At 41.8% G+C, this 22,922-nt stretch overlaps 1 long non-coding RNA gene across 1 annotated transcript; it reads left to right on the top strand.

Annotated features, from left to right (window-relative positions):
* Window positions 1-14,155: 14,155 nt before the first annotated feature.
* On the top strand, window positions 14,156-15,179 carry LOC308291925. The gene is made up of 3 exons (XR_013962369.1): window positions 14,156-14,293; window positions 14,408-14,534; window positions 15,116-15,179. It is a non-coding gene; the product is annotated as an uncharacterized lncRNA (long non-coding RNA).
* The last annotated feature ends 7,743 nt before the right edge of the window (window positions 15,180-22,922 follow it).

The following is a 22,922-nucleotide window of genomic DNA, read 5'->3' as shown; positions in this document are numbered from 1 at the left end:
ATCTGAAAACTCAAATTGACATGAATCCAAAATACACTGATGATTGTGCTGTCAAACGATGAAACGTAGGGAATCTATGAAAAGGTTGTGGGGGTCCCTGCTTCATCTCTCTCTCAACTAAGGTTTTTTTGTTTTGTTTTTTTGTTAAAAGGTTAAAGGAGTAGTTCACCGATCTACAAGCTCACAATGCGTCGCAACCTGACACATTGTGAGATCTGCTATTTTCAAATGATTTTTCTACATTTTATTCATTGGAAAAATTGTGAAATGGGACATTCTGCACAATGAGTATTTTCTTGGTACTTTACTTTAAAGCTATACTGTGTAAGTTGCTCACCTAGAGGTCAGTAGCTCTATAACAAACCGCGGTCGCGTCCGCGTCTTTCGTCCGTTTTTCGCCGCGGACCGGGCCTCACACCCCCGCGTCTGCCTCCACCTCGCCGAGATCTATCTTTAGAGGGGTCCCTGGTTCCTGTGCGTTCAGGCATTCCGGAGAAACGGACTCCTTCACCCGAGTAAATGCTGTTGTTATGTTGAGGCAAGCTACACGGGCGCCTACAAATATGGCCGTCGTATTGTGATAGCGACCCCACTTCAAGATGCGCTGTGATTGGCCGGCAGTGTATAACCCTCGCTGTGATTGGCCGGTAGTGTATGATGACGTAATTTTGCCGGGAAATCCCGTCCCTGTCACGGCTAAGTAGAAAACATATAAAGAGAAGGCTTCAGAAGCTGAAAATAACGGAGTGGGTGTTCTAAAACTTTAGCGATTTAACAATTAGGACAATTTTAAGATTTGTTTTACAAAAAAAGTTACATGGTATAACTTTAAGTACATTTTGATACCAATGCTTTTGTACTTTTGCTCAAGTGCATTTTAATTCCGAACTTGTAAAGTTGTACTTGTGGCAGAGTATTTCTACATTGCAGCATTGATACTTTTACTTAAGAAAAGAATTTAATTACTTTTCCGGCACCACATGTTCATTGGAAAGGAACGGCTCCCTACTGCGAACCAGATCCCATCGTTCATTTCAGCCGTTCAAAAGACTTGATTCGTTCGCGAACTTCCCACGTCTACACCCGGCAGAGACGATTATGGTAAAAGGTGCATTTATATAGCGCCTTTATCCAAAGCGCTTTACAATGTGCAGCGCGCGTGCACGCACACACACACACACGCACGCACGCACGCACGCACGCACGCACGCACGCACGCGCGCGGCGCGGCGCGGCGCGCACACATTCCCATGAGCCAATGGATTGGCTATGCTGTATACAATTTACATACAGCATAGTGGCAGTCGGATAATCTACATATTCATGAGGAAGGCTTTGGGTATGACTCGCTTACAAAGCAGCGTTATATTTAATATTTTGTGGTCATCTCGGGTTGTTAAAAAAGTAATATATAACACCAGTCCTTTCAATTAACATTCACACACTTTGTGTAAAATGATCTGTTATTGCCAGCTGGACTCGCCCGTTGTAATCATTATGCAAATTACAACAGCTGGTTGCTCATCTGTCTCTGACTACCGGTCATTTTCATTTAAGCACATTAGCTAGCTGCCATATTATATTGCAGTTATTGTATTTGTTGTGTTATTGTATGTTGTCCTTGTGTTATCTATGTTTATGAAATTAACGTATGAGGTGAAAAGCCTGGATCAGCAATAAGAAAAGAAGACAGAATTCTGCCAAGATGGAGTTCACTGGTGTCTAGCGGAAGAAAGGCCTTTTATTTTAGTTTATGGTTTCAACAGAGCAGCAATCCCAATCACCACATAAATCACTATGTGAATCTTGTGAATATCGTCTTTGTCCAGTGGAAACCTCATTATGTCCAAAAGTGTTACTTTTCAAAAGCGTCACAAGTAGCAGATCCACAAGCTTGTAGATCTGCTAGTTTTGATGCGCTTGTGAGACGCATGTAGTGTGATCAAGTAGGGTTGTTAATTTACGAAAAAAATAGTTAGAATATGGAGATAAGAGGTTTCTTCCGGGCAGCAACGATTATATTTCTCTCGTTGCAACCGTCAGGTCGCAGTTATCAGTGTCACGTCACTTCACACTTTTTCCCCTACTCATACCTCCGCCACCGTTGCCCCATCAATGCCAAACCTTGCACACACACTCTTTGAATTATTTTGATTTCAGTGGCTGGGGGCATGCGTACAAGTGGCTAAATATGTATTTTTACACAGAATAAGCCCATTCCCAAGATGCACTGCAATCTTTCATGGGCAGATGTGACTTCTGGGTTTACTGTAAATAGCAATAAAGAAATTGCAGGGTTATTGTGTCTAAAAAGACATATTTAGCCCCATGCGTATGCATGCCCCGACGTTTTAGCACGCTAAGCATGCTAAAACGAATGAAGTAGATGAAAAAAAAATTACGCTCACCTTTTCTTTTCTCTAATTACAATCTAAAATATGAACCCTTGTCGTAAAATACCTAAGTTGTCCTTTAAGGAAGGAGTATCCTGCTGCGAGAGGGACTCCTAGCAGCGCCTTGCCAAAAAGTGATGATGATGATGATGATGATGAAGAGGAACAACAACACAGATTTGCACATATGTCCCCTGGGTTTCTCTGATCATATACGCCCATATATGAGCATACCAGTTGGATCGGGGCTTTGGCGTAGGTGTGCGCCTCTAAGTATCTACAAAAGTAACCCGTAACTGAAGTTTTTACATAATTGTGGTGGAGTAAAAAAAAGAAAAGGACAATATCATTTGACTCCAAGATGTAGCAAAGTAGAAGTATAATCAAGAAAATGGAAATACTCAAAAACCTAAAAAATGTATTTAAGTACGGTGCTCGAGTAAATGTACTTAGTTACTTTCTACACCCCTGACTAAATGTAAGCATTTAGTTTGGTTCTACGGCGACAGAAGGGCTGAGCATTGTGTGAACATGACCATATGGAAGCATTTAGTGCGTTTAAAGTGTTATCTTGCATAGGAAAGAGATGTTGTTTTGTGTCCAATCTGGACGTGGGCTGTTTACGCCTGATTTATCCTGCATCATACAATGGTACATTAGTTAAAGGAGCACCCATTTTCAAAGTTATCTTCATATAATGCTCATTAGAAGATGGCACCATTTCATGTCTACTCACTCTGGGGGTTGAACCGCTTCCCTTCCTTTTTTTCCCCCGCCTAATTTTGGAGTGTTTATACTGAAAATGAATTGGTTCAGATTCAGAACCCTAAAATTGCTTTGGAACTGGAACCAAAAAAAAAAAACTTGTTTTTTCTTGCCCTGAACTGGGAGCCAAAGTGGGCGTGTCACTATCCTAATATTTACAATTTAATATACTACTAGAACAGTGCCCGTTGGTCACCGGCCTATACCCGGGGATGACGCCTCAAGCCCCTGTTATGCAGTACCCGGTATAGCTGTTGTTAGTCTCGCCTAACGCGGACATTCTATGCCCCATACACTCCTCTGCAAATCTAACCGGGAGTCTCCGGCCAATAGCATTTGTTCACCTCCCCCCTCTGTCTGTAGTTCACTTCTCTCTGTTGCACTGCTGCTGGCTGCTCGCATGAGTAAATGAGGAAGTGAATCCGGGGTGGAAAGTGAGTGATAAATCATAGCGATTTTGATAATTATAATGGACTCGGGCGGCCCAGTGTCCAGTCGGCGACCTGGCCAACTCGGGAACGATGTAAATAGGGAATGAATGCCCCGCCCTTTAATGCAAACCCCATTATACCTGTTGTCATAGGACCCGTTTTGACCATCTGTTTGCCTGTGTCCATTTATGCCCATATATGGAGATATCTGTTATCTGTCTGTCTGTCTGTCTGTCTGTCAGTGTCCATTTTATGTCCATACATGGAGATCACTGCAGATATAGTTCTGGGTCCATTTTATGCCCATATATGCCCATATATGGAGATATCTGTCTATTTGCGTCCATTTCATGCCCATATATGGAGATCTCTGTATCTGTCTGTCTGTGTCCCTTTATGCCCGTATATGGAGATCTTTGTGATTCTGCGTAAATTTTATGCCCATATATGCCATTTGCGTCCATTTTATGCCCATTATGGAGATCTCTGTATCCGTCTGTCTGTGTCCCTTTATGCCCGTATATGGAGATCTTTGTGATTCTGCATCCATTTTATGCCCATATATGCTATATATGGAGATATTCAGAGATTTTTTGTTGACTCATGTGGCGTACGTGATGTCAGAGCATTTTATGCCCATTTATGGAGATCTCTGTATCCGTCTGTCTGTGTCCCTTTATGCCCGTATATGGAGATCTTTGTGATTCTGCGTCCATTTTATGCCCATATATGCTATATATGGAGATATTCAGAGATTTTTTGTTGACTCATGTGGCGTACGTGATGTCAGAGCCTTTTATGAAGTGATGTCACAATGAGTCAGAGCTTTCGCCGATTTCCTCCGGAACAGCCTGATGTCAACAATCAACCCCGCATAAGGAGATTCCGAACGTTTCGCGCCGGTTCGGGAAAACCGCGCGTCGGGTCGGGTCGAGACCCGGCACTGCACTCCGTGCCGCGGCGGGGAACGCGCGTGCCGAATCTGAAGCCGGTGGGACGAACGGTTCTCGAGATACGCGGATTACAGACAGACAGACAGACACACACGCAGAGACTTCTCGCATTTATAGATAGATAAGCATAAACAGACCAGTTCACTTGAACGGCTACGTATATTTTATATGCGCAAATTTACAATTAAAATGTCGTGAACCACAGTTACAGGGGGGCTGACCCAGGCTTTTCTTCTTGAAATGCCTGGCTCCCGAGGCTAACCCGTTGTAAACGTCTGTCTACATTTTTGTACCCATATACGGAGATCTCTGTATGTGTTTGTCCTTGTCCCTTTTATACCCATCTATATGGAGAATGGATACCCCCGATGTTACACATCGGGGGTGTGGGTTGTTCTGTAAGGGAGTGTGTCGATATTTTGACATAACATTTGTTCTACATCCCAGTATTACGACACGGGCGAATGTTAACCTGGTGAGTTGCTAACCTGCCGATGCTGGTGAATGTTAACCTCCATGCCTAAACCTAAACCTAACCCTAACCTCAGTAACCCATGACGCTGGTGAGTAGCTAACCAGCCGACGCCTGTAGTCGGAATATTGGGACCCGTTCTGTAAGTCCTTGTGCAGTGGTAAACGTCTGTGGAGAAAGTGTGGAGAAAGTGTGGAGAGTGCAGACTGACTGTGGGAAGAGGACTGACTGACTAAGTAATCACATGGCAGGTGTGGGGGATTTGCCAAATCAAGCTTAGGCTGGGGTTGCCATGGCAATCAATTGGCTCATTTTGGTCATGGCCAGAGTATGTACATTTGTACAGACTGCAGATATTTGGTGCATTTTTTTTTATTTTTTTTTAATACTATTTTTATTTGAGTTTTGGGCATACCAAGGAATAATTTCACAGTTATAAACAACAGAATATAAAAAAGGCAGCGATATGGTACAATGAGTAATATAAGTAGTAATATTAAATAATAATATAAGTACAAATATAACATGAAAGAAAAACAGAAACAAACAAACAGTGACAAACAACATAGCAAACGACAAAACAAAAAACAACAGTAAATAAGACACTCTTGCTCTCAGTCCTCCAGCACGGATCATGCCCTTTCTGTTATTCCCTCTGTTTCTTTAATCGATAGTGGTCTTAGGTAGTATGTATTTATTGTATGTAGGCCCAGAGGCGGTCAAAAGGGGGGGTAAAGTGGTAAATGGTGCATTTATATAGCGCTTTTATCCAAGGCGCTTTACAGAGATTGTGCATTACATTCACACACACATTCATTCACCGATGGCGGAGGAAACCATGCAAGGCACCAACCTGCTCAACAGGAGCAACTAGGGGTTCAGATTCTTGCTCAAGGACTCTTCGACATTCACTCAGGGGGAGCCCGGGATCGAACTGGGAACCCTTCGTGCTCTAATGACGGTTTCTCTACCCCTGAGCTATGCCGCTCCCAAGCGGGGTAAATGCAGGGCAGCGCTTTGTAGGGGCGGCATGCAACGCCGACGACGATGAGAAAAAAATAAAGAATCAAAAAAATCCTAGCTGAAGAGTGAGAGTATGATTCCTTATCTTCTTGACATGGGTCATAATTTACCTTGAGAGAGTGGGCGGAGTTTATGGGCAACAACAGGAAGTAGGGACCAACCAGTGGGGGGGGGGGGGGTGTGTGTGTGTGTGTGTGTGTGTGTGTGTGTGTGTGTGTGTGTGTGTGTGTGTGTGTGTGTGTGTGTGTGGGGTCAGTTTAGATTGTCAACTCATTATTGGACAGTGAATGGAGCATGATAATTGGACCTGAGCTGATGGTGAGTTGCAAATTTTCGCACTCTAATTCGGTCTAATGCTTTTCAGAAGTCGCGAGTGACGTCATTTTGTAGTCGAACCGGAACTTTTGACCGAAAAATTCTTAGGCCAGGGACTGCTGGTTTGCCCAGGGTGCCATATAGCCTAGGACCACTACTGTGTCGGCCCTATGTACAGTGTGTATATATGTATGTATGTATTAGGGGTGCAATGGTTCACAAAATTTGTGATTCCGTTCGATATTTTGGTGTCACGGTTCGATACTTTTTCGATACAAAAAATAAACAGAAATGTCCTTGATTTATAAATGTATTTTTATAACTAAGTATTTTTGTTGTTTTAACTTTGAACAATACGTTACCCAACCTCTAGGGTAGTGGTTCTCTAAGTGGGCTCGGTTCGGTACAACCTTGTATTGAACGGTTCGATACTGGTACAAGTATTGTTGCACCCTTAGTGTATGTATGTATGTATGTATGTATGTATGTATGTATGTATGTATGTATGTATGTATGTATGTCTGTACTGTACTGTACGTATGTACGTATGTACTGTATGTACTGTATGTATGTATGTATGTATGTACTGTACTGTACTGTACTGTACTGTATGTACTGTATGTATGTATGTATGTATGTATGTATGTATGTATGTATGTATGTATGTATGTATGTATGTATGTATGTCTGTACTGTACTGTACTGTACTGTACTGTACTGTACTGTACTGTACTGTATTGTATGTACTGTATGCATGTATGTACTGTATGTATGTATATACTGTAAGTATGTGTATGTATGTATGTATGTATGTATGTATGTATGTATGTACTGTATGTATGTATGTATGTATGTATGTATGTATGTATGTATGTATGTATGTATGTATGTATGTATGTATGTATGTATGTATGTATGTATGTATGTACTGTATGTATGTACTGTATGTACTGTATGTATGTATATATACATGTATATACTGTATACGTATGTATGTATGTACTGTACTGTATGTATGTATGCATGTATGTATGTACTGTATGTACTGTATGTATGTATATATACATGTATGTACTGTATGTATGTACTGTATGCATGCATGTACAGGATAATAGAGTATGCCACTGAAAGCATGATTCATTCACTCCTCCGTTGTTGTGGTCTTAATTGAAGAGCAGCTCCTTTTGTGCAGTGATGTCCTCAACAATGGCCATGGAATCACTCACGCTGCAGTCTTTGCAGCGCTGACAAAGGAATATAATATGACCGTGACGTTGTACAGAGGAAGAACACAATGAGATGAGACAGATTGTGGAGATCTCCATGGATCAGGCCTCAGTCAGACAGGAAAGTTTGGTGTGTGTGTGTGTGTGTGTGTGTGTGTGTGTGTGTGTGTGTGTGTGTGTGTGTGTGTGTGTGTGTGTGTGTGTGTGTGTGTGTGTGTGTGTGTGTGTGTGTGTGTGTGTGTGTGTGTGTGTGGTTACTACTGTATATAACAGTCCAGTGATATACGATGTGTTGGCGATTAAAGGAGTAGTTCACCCCCAAAATGACTTTTTTTCTATTGATTACTCAGGCCATGGAGAGTAGAGTTCAATAATATTTTTTGGTTTTTGTCACATTCCTAAGACAAAATTTTGATTCGAGTAAATTTACCCCCATTGATTCCGGATGGTGACCCGTTTCGAAACGGGTCACCATCCGGAACGAATGGGGGTAAATTTATTGTTATCACATTTTTGTCTTAGGAATGTGACAAAAACCAAAAAATATTATTGAACTCTACTCTCCATGGCCTGAGTAATCAATAGAAAAAAAGTCATTTTGGGGGTGAACTACTCCTTTAATGTCCAAATCGTTGATCTTTCAATACTCCACTGCATCTCAGAGGCAAAATATTGTACTTTTAACTCCACTCCAATAATATTTGACAGCTTTAGTTACAAGTTGCTTCTACAAGGCTTTTAGATTGTCAGTCGGTTTGTTGGTTTTAATTAGATATTGTGATGTATTTTCGTAGACCCATGGTTGCTTGTTTCTCTCACAAAATCTGGCAACACTGAGTCTGATTGTGACGGACAGGCATACTCTTCTTCTTTCGTGTATCATCTTCCTTGATGATTGGTTGGCGACATTTTATTTCACAAGATTTCTTGTTACTTAGGGGAGGCATACAAAAAACAATCACACCCGTGTGAAGTGAGCGGTGCTCATTTCGCACTATGTATATACTGATATCCTGTGATGTCATGTCGTGTAGTTTTCTAATGCTGAGTCCCAATACTTGATTCTGTGGGGGCTTGTAAAGGCAACAAGCACCCTCTATTCTCCAGGCACCACTCAGCCGTTTGGTTTAGGTTGCTATGCTAGCGGTTTTGATGTGATGTTCACCCACTTAGCAGCTAAATATGGATGAAAATAAACATGTTTATGGATCGAATATGGTTCTTTACATGAGATTGATCTAACACTTAAGTGTTGTTTCCCTATTTTTTTGGCAAACAAATGACGTGACTTCTAACACACACTGGCTTCCATTTCTGGAATGTGGCTGGTATACAAGGACATATCTCTTCCTGGTGGCGGAGAAGTGTACTTTTTTCTTCAATGATTAGAATGATTTTCATGTTGCCATATTGTAACTGTTTTAGAAAATAAATAAGCCACAAGAGGCACGTGGTTACCTGGTATTTTATAACGGCTGAGAGGCGTGGCTTCAACAACCCCATGGGAAAACCCTTGGAAAGCTTACGTCAAACTTAAAGTTATACTATGTAACTTTTTTTATAAAACAAATCTTAAAATTGTATTAAATCGCTAAAGTTTTGGAACACCCACTCCGTTAATTTCAGCCCCAAAAGCCTTTTCTTTATATGTTTTCTACATAGCCTTGACAGGGGCTGTATTTCCCGGCAAAATGATGTCATCTCCCACATGATACACTACTGGCCAATCACAGCGCAGATCATACACCACCGGCCAATCACAGCGAGTCTTGCTGTCTCTTCAGGAAGTAGCTTCCCTCAGCAACTGTGTTTACATTGGTGAAGGAATCTTGCCGGCTACTCCCTCAATTATGGTCTAAAAATGATGGGAGACAGCTCTACGGATGTGTATCGGCGAGGCAGAGGTGGCTGCAATACCGCTACTGACCACTAGTTGAGCAGCTTCCACAGTACAGCTTTAAGTCATCCAATGGGAAAGCCCTTGGAAAAACACATGGTGCAAAAACGCATAGCCACGTATAGGAGCGGCCCGTTAGAAGATTTGGCATCGCTCATAATTGTAGTTCATTTTCCACCACCGCAGACAGAGAAACAGACGTGTGACTTGTCTCTCTGATCTCTGATGTATGCGCCTTCTGCTTCTTGGCACATCTGACACCGCTGCTAAAGATAGAAACATACAGCATATTTTATATTCCTTTTGCACATTGTTTTTGATGCCTCTGCTAAAAGATAAAACGTACTGTACCTGTCGTTAAAGCTGTTACTTTTCCTCTTCTAACCCGGGTTTGAACCCGCTTTTCTGCTTAAGCCCTGTTTTCTTTTCTTTTCTTTTTCTTTTTTACCATTGAGCCAATAGAACAAGGGTCTTCAACGTTTTCAGGCCAAGGACCTCTTAGTTGAGAGAGATAAAGCAGGGACCCCCCACAACCATATCATACATTCCATGTCATTGTTTGACAGCACAATCATCAGTGTATTTTGGATTCATGTCAATTTGTGTTTCAGATATTTTAACGCTGTGAGCTTCTAGGTCGACGCGCGCGGGGGGGGGGGGGGGGGGGGGCGGCCTCCCCCTCCCTGGTGATAAGGGGAGCAATTGCTCCATGTAACAGGCGCCTATGCCCCAATTTAGATAAATAGTTAGTTTCTAACTAGTTCCTCATACTTCCATCTTGAACCGCTCAGATATTGGTGCTACACCACACAGAGCCCGGTTGCAACCAATCAGCAGCAGCTATGGGCGGGATCTGAGTGCCTGTTGCAGTTGCATTGTAGTTCTTTCACTATTCATCTTTGCCGCTACCACAAGCTGCTTTTGAGAAGAGAGGCTTGTGTTTAAGGTTAAGTCAGGTTAAGTCTGCGGCCAATTATTCCATATAATTCTGGGGGTCCTCGACATGAAAGGTTTGAGCAACGTCCCACACGGAAAGGAAATATATGCACATATATGATATTATATGTGACATATATGAATCATATATGTTGCATATATGCCATATTCATGGTAATATATGTTCATATATGTGGATATATAGGAACATATATGTGTCATATATGGCTTATATATATCAACATATATGCCATAGTCATGGTCATATATTTGCATATATGTCATACATGATGTCTCATATATAGCTCATATATGTCTGACCGTATGCATATATGTCATATATAATGCCTCATAAATAGCTCATATATGTCTGACTTTTTGCATATATGCCATACATAATGCCTACAGCTCACTTTTATTTGCAAAATAATGTGCATATAAGTTTTATATAACACAATTTATCATAGTACTTATTTTCTACTTAATGCAGGTCACCCCGGTTGATGGGGGGCCGAGTTATGGCCTTTTTAGCGTGCTGCAGTGGAGGGGGTGCTCCACTAGGGGGTGCAATCACTTTTGGATCTGTTCTGGAGCAGCCGGAGTCGGTGGCCCCCCGGGAATTCCCCATGAGCAGCCCTGTTGGGGTGGTCATTTGGTCATTTTTGCACTTTTTGGCAGCTGGAACAGGGGGTCAGCTCCGGGGGTCCTGGGAGGGGTGGAGGTTGTGGTTTGCCAGGCAAGGACTGTGTGTGCAAAGTTTGGCATGGGGCAACGGTGGCAGAGATATGAGTTGGGGAAAAGTGTGACGTGACGGACAGCCAGCATTTTCACGCGACGGGACCAACTACATCGGACTCAATGTCAAAAATCAAGTCAGAATAAGTGTATTTTATCTGAAAAAATATATAATTGATGCTGTGTGTTTTTTAATATAAAACTAATATAACATTCCTATGTAAAATAACATCCGGATTTATTAATATAATTATAGGCTATTAATTATATTATTAAAATTATTTATAGTATGTATTATAATTATAATAGTTGTAATAATTATTGTTATTATCATTATCAATCAATTTATTATCTAATATAATCTTTGCATAAGTGTTGTTCATCACATGAGAAACAATGCATTGTTGCATCAGCAGTTACAGGGTTAAGTTCCCAAACTTGGTTAGACCAGTGACATCACACAGTGCTTTGATGTGCCTGCAGAGTGAAACTGGATTGAACCGGTTTGTTTGAATTGCTTTCAGTGACTCACTGCCACTGCCAGTGAGTGTGAATGCAGGCAGAAGGCTCTCTCATGGACTAAATTTATATCTCCTTTTGGTAGGTGAAATTTAAACAATACTTAACCACTGGATAATGTATGTTAAGAATGTTGTCTGTGGTGTTTTTGTCTGTGGTGTTTCCTGAAGGGCCCATGCTAACCAGTAGACAAATACAAAGCTAATGCTAACTGATGCTAAAGTTATTACAGTACATCCTAAAGGAACTGAATGTTCCAACTGTGTTGAATAGCTTATACTATGCCCTTTTGATAGAAGTGGCAGTTTTTTTGTTTTGTGTTATCATAGGTGCTTTGCTGTGTACTGTAGTATGTGTGGCTATAAGCTAACATTAGTTAGCAATTGTTCCATGTTAGCAGCATGTGTTGTTTGTAGCTAGCTAGCTAATGTCAATTTGCTAGTTGTTCAATGGTAGCAGAGAGTGTACAAATGGAACCAAACAACCCCTAACAGGTTAATTTGGTTTCATTTGTACACTGTTAGAGTTAAGGGGAGACCTTGACATTTTAATCTGTTGTTGACTGTTAGCCCCCAAAATAATCACATTTGAACTGCATGGGGACCTCCCAAAATATTCACATTTTAACTGGGGACCCTCCACCCACCAAGTACTTGGACTGCAGTGAGCTTGTAGATCTGCTATTTTCACATTGGTTGCCTCTTTCTTATATCAGCTGACAATTTGGCCAATGTTTGACCAGTTTGTATTTAGTGTTGTTTACTTTTGATGTTAGATCTTATAGTGGAGCTGATGTTAACACCACTGACTAACCAGCCAGACAAAATGACACACATCTGACACTCAAAGGAGGCATGTGCTTGATCCATCATCATTTGTCAGATCATTTAATTTAATTTCTGGAATCAAATTGGTTTAATTAATTGATAACGTGTGTGTGTGTGTGTGTGTGTGTGTGTGTGTGTGTGTGTGTGTGTGTGTGTGTGTGTGTGTGTGTGTGTGTGTGTGTGTGTGTGTGTGTGTGTGTGTGTGTGTGTGCGCACTGTAGGTAGAGTCCTTCAAGGCGTGTTAAAGAGGACTACGCAAATCACTGCCTTGTTTCCATACCTGGCCGATCCCTAGGGCACTTTGGGCTATGTAAGTACATAATACAAGTCTAACTTCCTTACTCCTCACTCCTGGAATTGCCCGAAAAGACAAGAGTGAGATTTCAACTAAATTTCAACAAATTTTCTATATGCTGACCCCAACAAGTTGATCGCCACAGATGTCAGACCTGTTGACCTTGATTTTAGCAATTCTCCAGACAAGGGTATGTGTTTAGTTTTTTAAGGAGAAAAAATAAAACACGTTCTTGTTTTTTAGGAGCAGTATTACAATCCAGTAGATGGGAGTGGGTTTCTTGCATGGAGAGTGAAAACACTTCAAAACGAAGCCTCAGAGGGACAAAAGAAGAGAAGAAACACTCAGCCACTGACAGGTATGTGATTTTGATTATAGTTAGAATTTCACATGTTAAATATTTTTTTAATGTGCATAGGCCTATAGTGCATTTTTGCTACTGTGGTGGGCATCGCAAGGGGGTCCAGTAAAAAGACAAGTGGCCCTCTGGTGTAAGGGGTAAAAACTGTCTTAACGTTTTTGAGAAACTAAACCCAACATCACATTGTAGCAAATCGCGTGGGTGCCCACTAGGCCAAGCTTGTTCCCAAGCAGTGGGTCGGGATCCATATGTGGGTCGCAGACACATTTTTTAACGTCCCTTATATTTGTATAAAAAAGTAGTTAGTGAAAATGGCCTAAACTAGTGAAAACAGCAGATCTACAAGCTCACAATGCGTCGCACCGCATTGTGAGCTTGTAGATCTGCTGTTTTCACTAGCTTGGGTCCTGGGCATAATTTCTCTTGAGCTAATAGTTTGGGAACCACTGCTCCAAGCCATGGCCCATTGGTCAGAACTAGTCCCAAGTCCCAACATACCTTTCTCCTAACCCCTACAAGTACATACCTTTCTCCTAACCACAACAAGTTGATCGTCACAGATATCAGACCTGTTGACCTTGATTTTGACAAGGGCATGTGTTTAGTTTTTTAAGGAGAAAAAATAAAACACGTTCTTGTTTTTTAGGAGCAGTATTACAATCCAGTAGATGGGAGTGGGTTTCTTCAGCTAACGACAGAAACCCAGTGTCTTGAGGGCATCGCACTGATGATGGTCAAGGAGAAGATGAAACAGACCTTCACCCATTGCCAAACAATGGTTCATGACCCAGTGAAGTCCTCTGAAATATTCACCACCTTTACAAGATTTCTTGACATTGCAGGAATGGTATGTCGCTCTAAATGTCTTGCCTTAAAGTCAAACTGAAATGAAAAATGACTTTAAACAGATCACATCCCTGGTCATAGGGTGAACCCATTAAAATGTATGCCATGTTGTCTGTATTCCATCCTGTCTGCAGATACAGGATTTCAGTCTGATGTTTGGTGATGACATCGCTGCAGAAGTGGCCTACTTACTCACTACATGCAGTAAGTCCTTGAACAAAGCTGTGGACTCGCCCAGACAGGCGACCATGTAGATCTGCTTCATAATGCTGAATCCACAACAGAAGAACTGGAAAATGGTACGCTGGAATTAAAGGAATAATACTAATGGAAGAGGGGATGGTTTTGAAACCAAAATGTAAACAGATTTTAGTAAAAATGTCTTTGTTTCCCCCCCACCCTTGTATTTTCAGGATGGGACAGTGAGATGTCCTCCATCTTGCCTTATCCACCACATGCCACCCTCACCTCAAGGCCGCAACGAGACCAGGAAAGCTCTCAGCCCGACAAGCCATTGACCACCTTTTGAAGTTTATCTAGGTAAGGTTACAGTTCAATTAAAGTTTTTAAGATGGCTCACTGTACTGTCCCTAATATTCACCCTTAAAACTATACTTTTCTGAAATTATGCGATGACCATGCTCATCTGTAATCAGCGACTGATATGTGTCTGCTTCTAAATCTAAATACTGAATGAAGAAATTCAAAAACTGTCCTGGGTGTTCCCAAAAGCCTGATTAGATGCTAAAATGACAAAAAGTAATTTTGAAATTGGAATATCTCTTTAAGTTACTCTAGACCCCCGGGTGTGTTGTTATAAATATCCCCTACCCTGGCTGGGTCACCCACCATTCACAAAAAATGAAGCATAGTGTTGCAGTTGTCAATTCTGTCAGCTCATTTCTTTGTCTCACTTGAAACTTTACATTTTCTGTTTACTGGAGAGATGGGGAGAGAAGGTTGCCGTTGAACATGACAATCCCTGCTACTGAGAAAATAAATATTCCATAGCAATGGCATAGCAATGACTGGTATCAGAATATAGCGCTATTTAACACTTATTTGTACTCAACCTTTGAATATGTTGGGATTGTCATAATATTTTTTCCTCTTCATTCCAGGCATTGAACACCTGCAAGCTCTACAGGGACTTGTTGAGATGGTTGGGGACATGGAGATGGCAGATCCAATGTGAAAAGTTTAGGTGTTGGCCATTGAGGTGCAAGAGCTATATCCAGGTATGTATAAATGTATAATGGATTTTACATTTTTGATGGTACGATTATAGTCCAGGTAAAAATTTGGGAGGTAGACGAACATGTTCAATATACATTTCACACTACAGTGAGAAGATTAACTATCTTAAAGGAGCTATAGTCAACTTTTTCTTGAAAAACGGATGCTAAAATAAAAATAATGTTTCGAAAATATTTTATAAAAAAATAAGCTTCATATATGTGTTTCAATTAAAAAATGACCACAAAAAGCGTAAAATAATGATAAAATAATCATTTTGGCCCTTTGTTTACATTTACAGGGCCCGTACTTTGTTTACATCCTAGTCTGTAGACTAGGATGTACACCTACAATGAAAAAGTTGACTATAGCTCCTTTAACTATATCCCATACTACGCTTTGTGATCTGTTAGAGCTAGAAAGTTAAGTTTCCTTTAGGCCTGCTTTACACTGGCAGTCAAATCCAGCCTAAATCAGATCTGAGTCACATTCAGATTGGAATCCGATTGGCTTAAATGGTCACATGGAACCAATCAGATTCCAACCCGGATGTGACACAGATCTGATTCAGGCTGGGTTTGGCTGCCAGTGTAAACCAGGCCTAATTAGATCACACAATGGTCTGTTTCCATGGTCCACTTGAAGAGCAGAAACTTTGTGAAATGTGTTAATCATGGAATCTTTGTTCACTGGCTGTGGACTCTGTGTTCTCGTTGGAACAGGTAGCCATTCACCACAGTGCTAAGAAGGACTGCAGTCGCCTGTTCCACCAGCTGTTTGACAAATTCTTCACGACTGAAGAACTGGAAGGATGCAGTTGTCACAGGGAGGCATGGTGTTGTTCCAGAGCTCGAGGGCAAACATATGCTGGACCCCACCAAAGTGGAAAAGATTCAAAGTAAGTTTATATTACACTTACACGTTTTGTAAAGTATATTCAGATATACAGTATGATGTCACCATTGCATTGGTTATGTGGGAAATAATGTGTCTGACACATTGTGCAGTAGTTAGTAAAGAAATGCTGCCCAGCTTCAACATGATGTTGCAGTGGTGAGAGTCTCTCCCAGTCTTGTCAAATACTTTTTAATGTAATATTGTAACATCCCCCACTGACTGAGCAAAGGACCGAACATGGGGAAAACTAGCCCCATATAGAACCTCACTCTCCGCTGCATACCGTTGTGCTCCTCGAGATGAGGTCCTAAGCGGATATCCCTGGGCTGCTGTAGAATGCCTCCACGCCGAGGTAGAGGTTCTATCCAAAAAGTAAAGGTAGTTCCATGCTCCCAGAGTATGATTTTCCATCCCGCGGTGCATAACAGTATGCAGCAGAGGTTCTATATGGGCTAGGGGAAAACATGTTTAATGTGCTATAGCTAATTTCATCTTCTCTGTCTCCAATCTTACGGTATAGCACCGGAGCTGGATGGAAGGCAGTATCGGTGGAAACATCAAGACTGGTTGGACAACGCTGAGGTGATTCACAGCAAGGGGAAGAGCAGGCTGTTCTTCCTGAGAAGACTGCGATCGTTTTGCCACCAAACAGTTTTTTTTTATTAATGTGGAATAACGTGCTGGGGAGGAACAACTGAGCGAGTGACACCTTCAACTCAACAGACTGGTGAGGAAGGTGGGCTCCGTTGTTGGGTTCTCCTTGTAGGGGGTGGAGGATTAATTGGCCAGGATGCAAATGGCTAGGACGCTGGATATCCTCCCACCCCCTCCACCTTCTTTGGATAGACAGAGGATCCGATAGATTCATCTACCCAGGACGGAGATGTGAGAGACTGGGAAAGTCCTTTGTGAATGTTATACAATGAGAGACACAGCGGTCGTTTGGACAACTGTAACTTAACTGGAATAATTGTTACTGACTGTTCCTGTGCGGCTTTGCTGGGAGTCCAGCCCATGTCACTTCTACTTTTTTGCACTGACCAATGGACATTTTGCATTCTCTGTAAGTATGTGCCTGTATGTTAATTACTGCCCACACACACACACACACACACACACACACACACACACACACACACACACACACACACACACACACACACACACACACACACACACAATGTGTGGCCATTAATGTGCCAGGCTACAGCAGTCGATATGTCGTCAGTTCAGTTTTCAAATGGAACATACAGTATCAGTGTCAGTTGAGTTCTGCTTGTATGTGAATAAATGCTAATAATGACTTCAAGATTGTGTGTTTTATTTTGTATTCCTGTAGGTATATATAGAGTATGGTATGTGTATCATTTAACACATATATGTACATATATCTTGTGCATATATGTGCATATATTCTACATATATATGTGTACATACCAGTCAAAGGTTTGGACACAGCTTCTCAAACACACATTGAATAGAAGCTGTCCAAACCTTTGACTGGTAGGCTATGTGCCTATATCTTGCGACCATATATAAACATGTGTGCATATATACATATATGTACATATATGTTTATATGCACACATATATGACATATATGACATATAGTTGGCCATTTTTTTATATGTGGCATATATGTTAGACATATATGCATGCATATATTAAAAACATATATGTTCATATATTTTTCTTCCGTGTGGGGTTTTTCAGAAAACTGTTAGGATTTAAAAGTCATTTTGTAGAATCAGCTTCACTCAGGTCTTCATGACCTTTTTAATACCTCAACAAATACAATATTAAAGGAAAGAAAGAGACCATTAATTACTGCATCAAAAGTAATCAATGAACTATACTATAAAATAAATAAAAAAGTCAAACATTGGCCAAATTGTCAAATATTATAAGAAAGGGGCAAATCGTGGGCTGGTATAGATCTGCTACTTTTTACAATATTTGTCTGCAGAACTGAGTCAAACTAAATGGAACGTTTCAACTCCAACAATTCCAAGTGCTTGTCAGGGTGTTGGGTCCCCAGTTCAAATATGATTATTTTGGGGGGTCGCAGCTTGAAAAGGTTGAAAACCACTGTTGTACAGCATTTTAAGCTGTCGCATTTTTCATGTGTGCAACCCACATACTCATGGGTGCTCATCCCACAAACGCACCTTGTCTACGAACGGGGTACCATTCAAAAGGGAAATGAGCAGGCTTTCCAGCAGTATCAAAGTTATGGCAGAGAAGCATTTGTTACAACAGAGACATAATCTACCAACACAAATTTCACACAAGTGCTGTTAAATCAGGCTTAGGCGACAAAGGCTCAGAAGTAGTAGCTTAGCTTCTCTAAAGTCATTGCTGTTTGGATTGGGGGTCGGTTTAAAGTAACTAGTACGTTTACTTTGAGGTATTTGTACTTTACTTGAGTATTTACAATTTACAATACTTTCACTTCTTTGATTTTTCTTGTCTTGATTATTATTACAAAACACAACCACTTCAGCCTTATATATATTATTTTGGTTATTTTAATATAGCAGATCTACAAGCTGCGAGCTTACATAGCTCAGCTATTTTCAAAATAAGCTTTTTTTTTAATACATTTTGAACTTCTGAAATGTACTTTCTGCACAATGAATGCTTTTTCTGCTGGTATATGTTGATGCAGATACTTTTTAATACTAACAGAGTATAGGTCTACATTGCAGTATTGATACTTTTACTTAAGTACTTATTCTTCCATCTCAGAGAGTGTGTGTGTGTGTGTGTGTGTGTGTGTGTGTGTGTGTGTGTGTGTGTGTGTGTGTGTGTGTGTGTGTGTATGTGTGTGTATGTGTATGTGTATGTGTGTGTGTGTGTGTGTGTGTGTGTGCGCGCGCGTGTGTGTGTGTGTGTGTGTCCGTCCAGAGATGAGGGAATTCAATGCATCCCTGGTTGGAAAAGCCATTAGCCGCAAAACCCTCAAATTAAATTAACTCCCTCCCTCCCTGGCTGGCTGGATCTCCCTGACAGGCCCGCAGTGAAGGGCTAGACAGGGCTAAAATAACCTCGCATTACTGAGACCTCCCTCCATACACACCCACACCCCCATAGCCACCCATAGCCACCCATCCACCCCCATACGTACCACAGCTGACAGGCCAGACCACAGCTAGCTAAACAGAACCCACCACACGGCTCACTATACTACCAGTGAAACCATTAGAGCAGGGGTCTTCAACAGGGGGTCCGGGACCCATAGGGGGTCCCCAGAGTTACTAGGGGGTCCTCCAAATCTTTGAGTGATAGAAACTTTTTTTAATAATTTTTTTATATTAACCACTTGAACCCTCGCGTCCATATTCTGAGAACTTCAGCCAAAAATAGCAGATCTACAAGCTCACAACGCGTCGCAGCGCGAGGCGTTGTGAGCTATTTTCACTAGCCTTGCGCCACCGCCTTGTACGATGCAAGCAGGTCTTTTACTTACTTTACGATAAAACATACAGATTTGAAACCTGGAGATACGAGGTTTCTGCCCGACGGCGACGATCATATTCTCTATTCTCTCCTGGTTTCCAGGCAGCCTGCAGGGAGCCAGGGAAGCCGGGGAGATGTGGGAGCGTCTGTGGGCTGCATGTGAGACAATTGGATTTAACACTGATCTCATATTCTGCTTGATGAGGGGGTGGTGGTGATGATGAGAGAGAGAGAGAGAGGGGCACTGCTACCGCAATCAGCGCAATGTATTACTGTAGATCTGCTGGTGCAGGCGCACGTGTCGTGTGTGTGTGCGGCTGTGCGCGCGCGCGTGCGTGTTAGGGCATTAACGAAAAAGTCGACAAGTCAACTCAGTCGACTTCATTACACAAGTCGACTCCCACCAGAGAAAGTCGAAAGTCAAAGTTGAAAAAAAAGAAAAAAAATTTCTATTAGCAGATCTACATGCTCACAACGCCTCGCATCATGTAGATCGGCTATTTTCACAATTTCTGCCTCTATATATTTGACAATTTGGACAATGTTTAATTTGCCATTTTAGAGGTATTAAAAAGTCCTTAAATTGGCACTTTAGAAATGTGAAGATACCCATCTATACACTTAAACTTCATGTTGGTTTGTTTACAGTTGAGTGAGAAAACAATGTTTCACATTAAGTTAATCATCTGGGGACCCCCCCAAAATAATTGGGGGGTCGTGTGTGATGTGACGACGTCATCAAACGATAAAGTCGTTAATGCCCTAGTGTGTGTGTGTGTGTGTGTGTGTGTGCGTGTGTGTGTGTCTGTACTTGCGAGGGCCAAATGTCTCCCAGAATTATTATACAATTTTACCAGTAAGACTCCCTAATCGGGAGATAAGCGACCGTCAGGTCGCATGTATACACAAATTGGCCTGTAAGTGGCATTGTAGGCAACATCTGTAGGAGCAGTGTCCATTAATGTTGTCTGCAAAAAGCAACCTCATGGTGGCGCTAGAAGAGGGGCATGTGAGAAATCAGGGCTGGAGGTTGTGGTTTGCCAGCCAAGGAGGTGTGTGCAAAGTTTGCCATGGATAGGGGCAACGGTGCCGGAGATAAGAGTAGGGACAAAAGTGTGACGTGACGTGGCGTGACGTGACGTGACGTGACGTGACTGACTGACTGACTGACTGACAGACAGTGGGGCTTTTCATAGTAATTTGCGACCAGAATTATAATAGTAAATTTACAAATACATTTTTAGGTCAGATTTCCTGGTCTTCAAAAGCGAAATTGCTTTTTTTTTTCTCTTTTTCTTCTTCTTTTCTCCCCGACAAAGATCTTTTGAATTATAGGTTTACAATTAGGACATGACTCAGGTTGGGGTTAGGTATTTAGAGGTTAGGAGTTATGCCAATGCTTTGCACCTTTTGTACCCGTTTTATACCTCTGTTATTGTATTTATGTATTATGCGTTGTTTTCCCTGTGTAATGTAATCCTCTATCCTCTGCTGCGGATGTAAATCAGCGTTTTGCTAAATCCGTTGTAGGCTATTTACTTTACATGTATTAATTGATTGCATTAATATGCAGCATCCCATCTAAATAAACACAAAGTAAAGTATGCTTAGTTGTGTGCCGGTGTTGCGCACCGAGAATAGCACATCTACAAGCTCACAACGTGTCGAGTTGATCGTCTGTTTTCGGCTTCAGGGTTTCAGTTAAAAGTGGCAACTTGTTATACAGTAGCTATTGAAGAGGGTATGCGCGTGATATCATCATCATACCCGGAAGTTATGCGGGAACGCCTACTGAGTGACAAAAAAAAACGACTTTCTGCCCTTGACAGCCCATTATATCCAAAGTCTGAATGGCCCTTTAGGCTGCTCAACAGTGCCACTTGAAGGTCACCCAGTGGTATTGCAGGCCATGCTACAAACAGACATAGGGACATACACACACACTCGGTCAAGCATTGGAGCGCAGAGACACCACTCAAAAAATAAAATAAAAAAAGGTCTTCACAATCATAAAACAGGCGTCCTAAAATGTTGAATATAGGAAGCGTGTGTGGGGGCGTGCGTGTGCGTGTCTCTGTGTGTGTGGTGTGGTGTGGCTTGTACAAAGGAGGTGCAATAGTTTGCAGCTTTAGTACTGCATCACACTCTCATCTCATCAACACTGTTTAGACTGTGGCAGAAAGCACAGGAAATACCACGGCTTTTAAACACCAAGCGAACCCATATGAACTCCACATGCCGTTGGAAAATACAGCTTTTTTATTGTTGAACAGCCACGGAGGCATCGCTGATCTATCGTAGAATAGATATCAACAAATCAACAACAGGGGAATTATTTTTGTATTTTTATAATTGACAATATTGGAACTTTAAACCCATTAAACCAGTATAGCATCTGTGTCGTAATAAGTTTCTGCCCCGGCAGCAACAAATAGCATTAGTATGTGTGGCTGTGCATGGCAGCTCCACAGATGCTGGCTTTACGACATCCCCATCAGCACCCAAATAAATAAGATGCCAGCAGCGCACGCACACGCACGCACTCACGCATGCACTCTTGACGTTTTCTTATTTTTCTTTTAGATTTTTTTGAAAATGTTTTGAAATAATAATTAAAAACTAAATGTATAGGAAACAAAATATATAAAGGCACACAAATGTATTTACTCGTGACCCATGAAAATTGGTCCACGACCCACACATGGGTCCCGACCCCGTATTTGGGAAACACTGCTCTAGTCTACTCCTTTACGATCTTGTCCCTCCTTGTGACTCTTAATGCAGGCTTTTATTTTCATTCGCTTCGGCTCCAATTAAAAGCCTGGGCTATTCTGTTGACATTTCTGGCATATAGGAACCAACCTATCAGAGTGCAGGGGGCGTCGCTCCAAATGTTGTGACGTCAGGGCTCTGAGTTGGAGGGAGAGCGAGTGCATTTTCCGGCTGCGGCAACTGCAGACAATCAATCCGCGGCACCTCTGTAGCAGACATTGTCCGACGATACCTAAACCTAACCTTAACCCAGAAGCACCAGAGCATTTACTTGCCTTTTGAAATACCACCAGCTCCTTATAAATCCTAACCCTAACCTCAGTAAAACTATGCCTAAACCTAACCTTAACCCTAATCTCTGTAAAACGTTGCCTAAACCTAACCCTAACCTCAGTAAAACTATGCCTAAACCTAACCTTAACCTTAACCCTAACCACCGTCGGGCATCGATGCATGCTGCGGCGTCCAGTCCATGTGGCAGTGCCTGCCGCGGTTGTTGTCGGCGGCTGCCGGTCCACTGCCGGCATGTTGCCATGGCTGTTGTCGGCAGTTACCGCCGACACC

Source organism: Nannobrachium achirus (assembly GCF_963921795.1).
Source record: "Nannobrachium achirus genome assembly, chromosome: 9".
NCBI classification, from domain to species: Eukaryota; Metazoa; Chordata; class Actinopteri; order Myctophiformes; family Myctophidae; genus Nannobrachium; species Nannobrachium achirus.
This window is presented reverse-complemented; position numbering and strand designations above follow the sequence as displayed.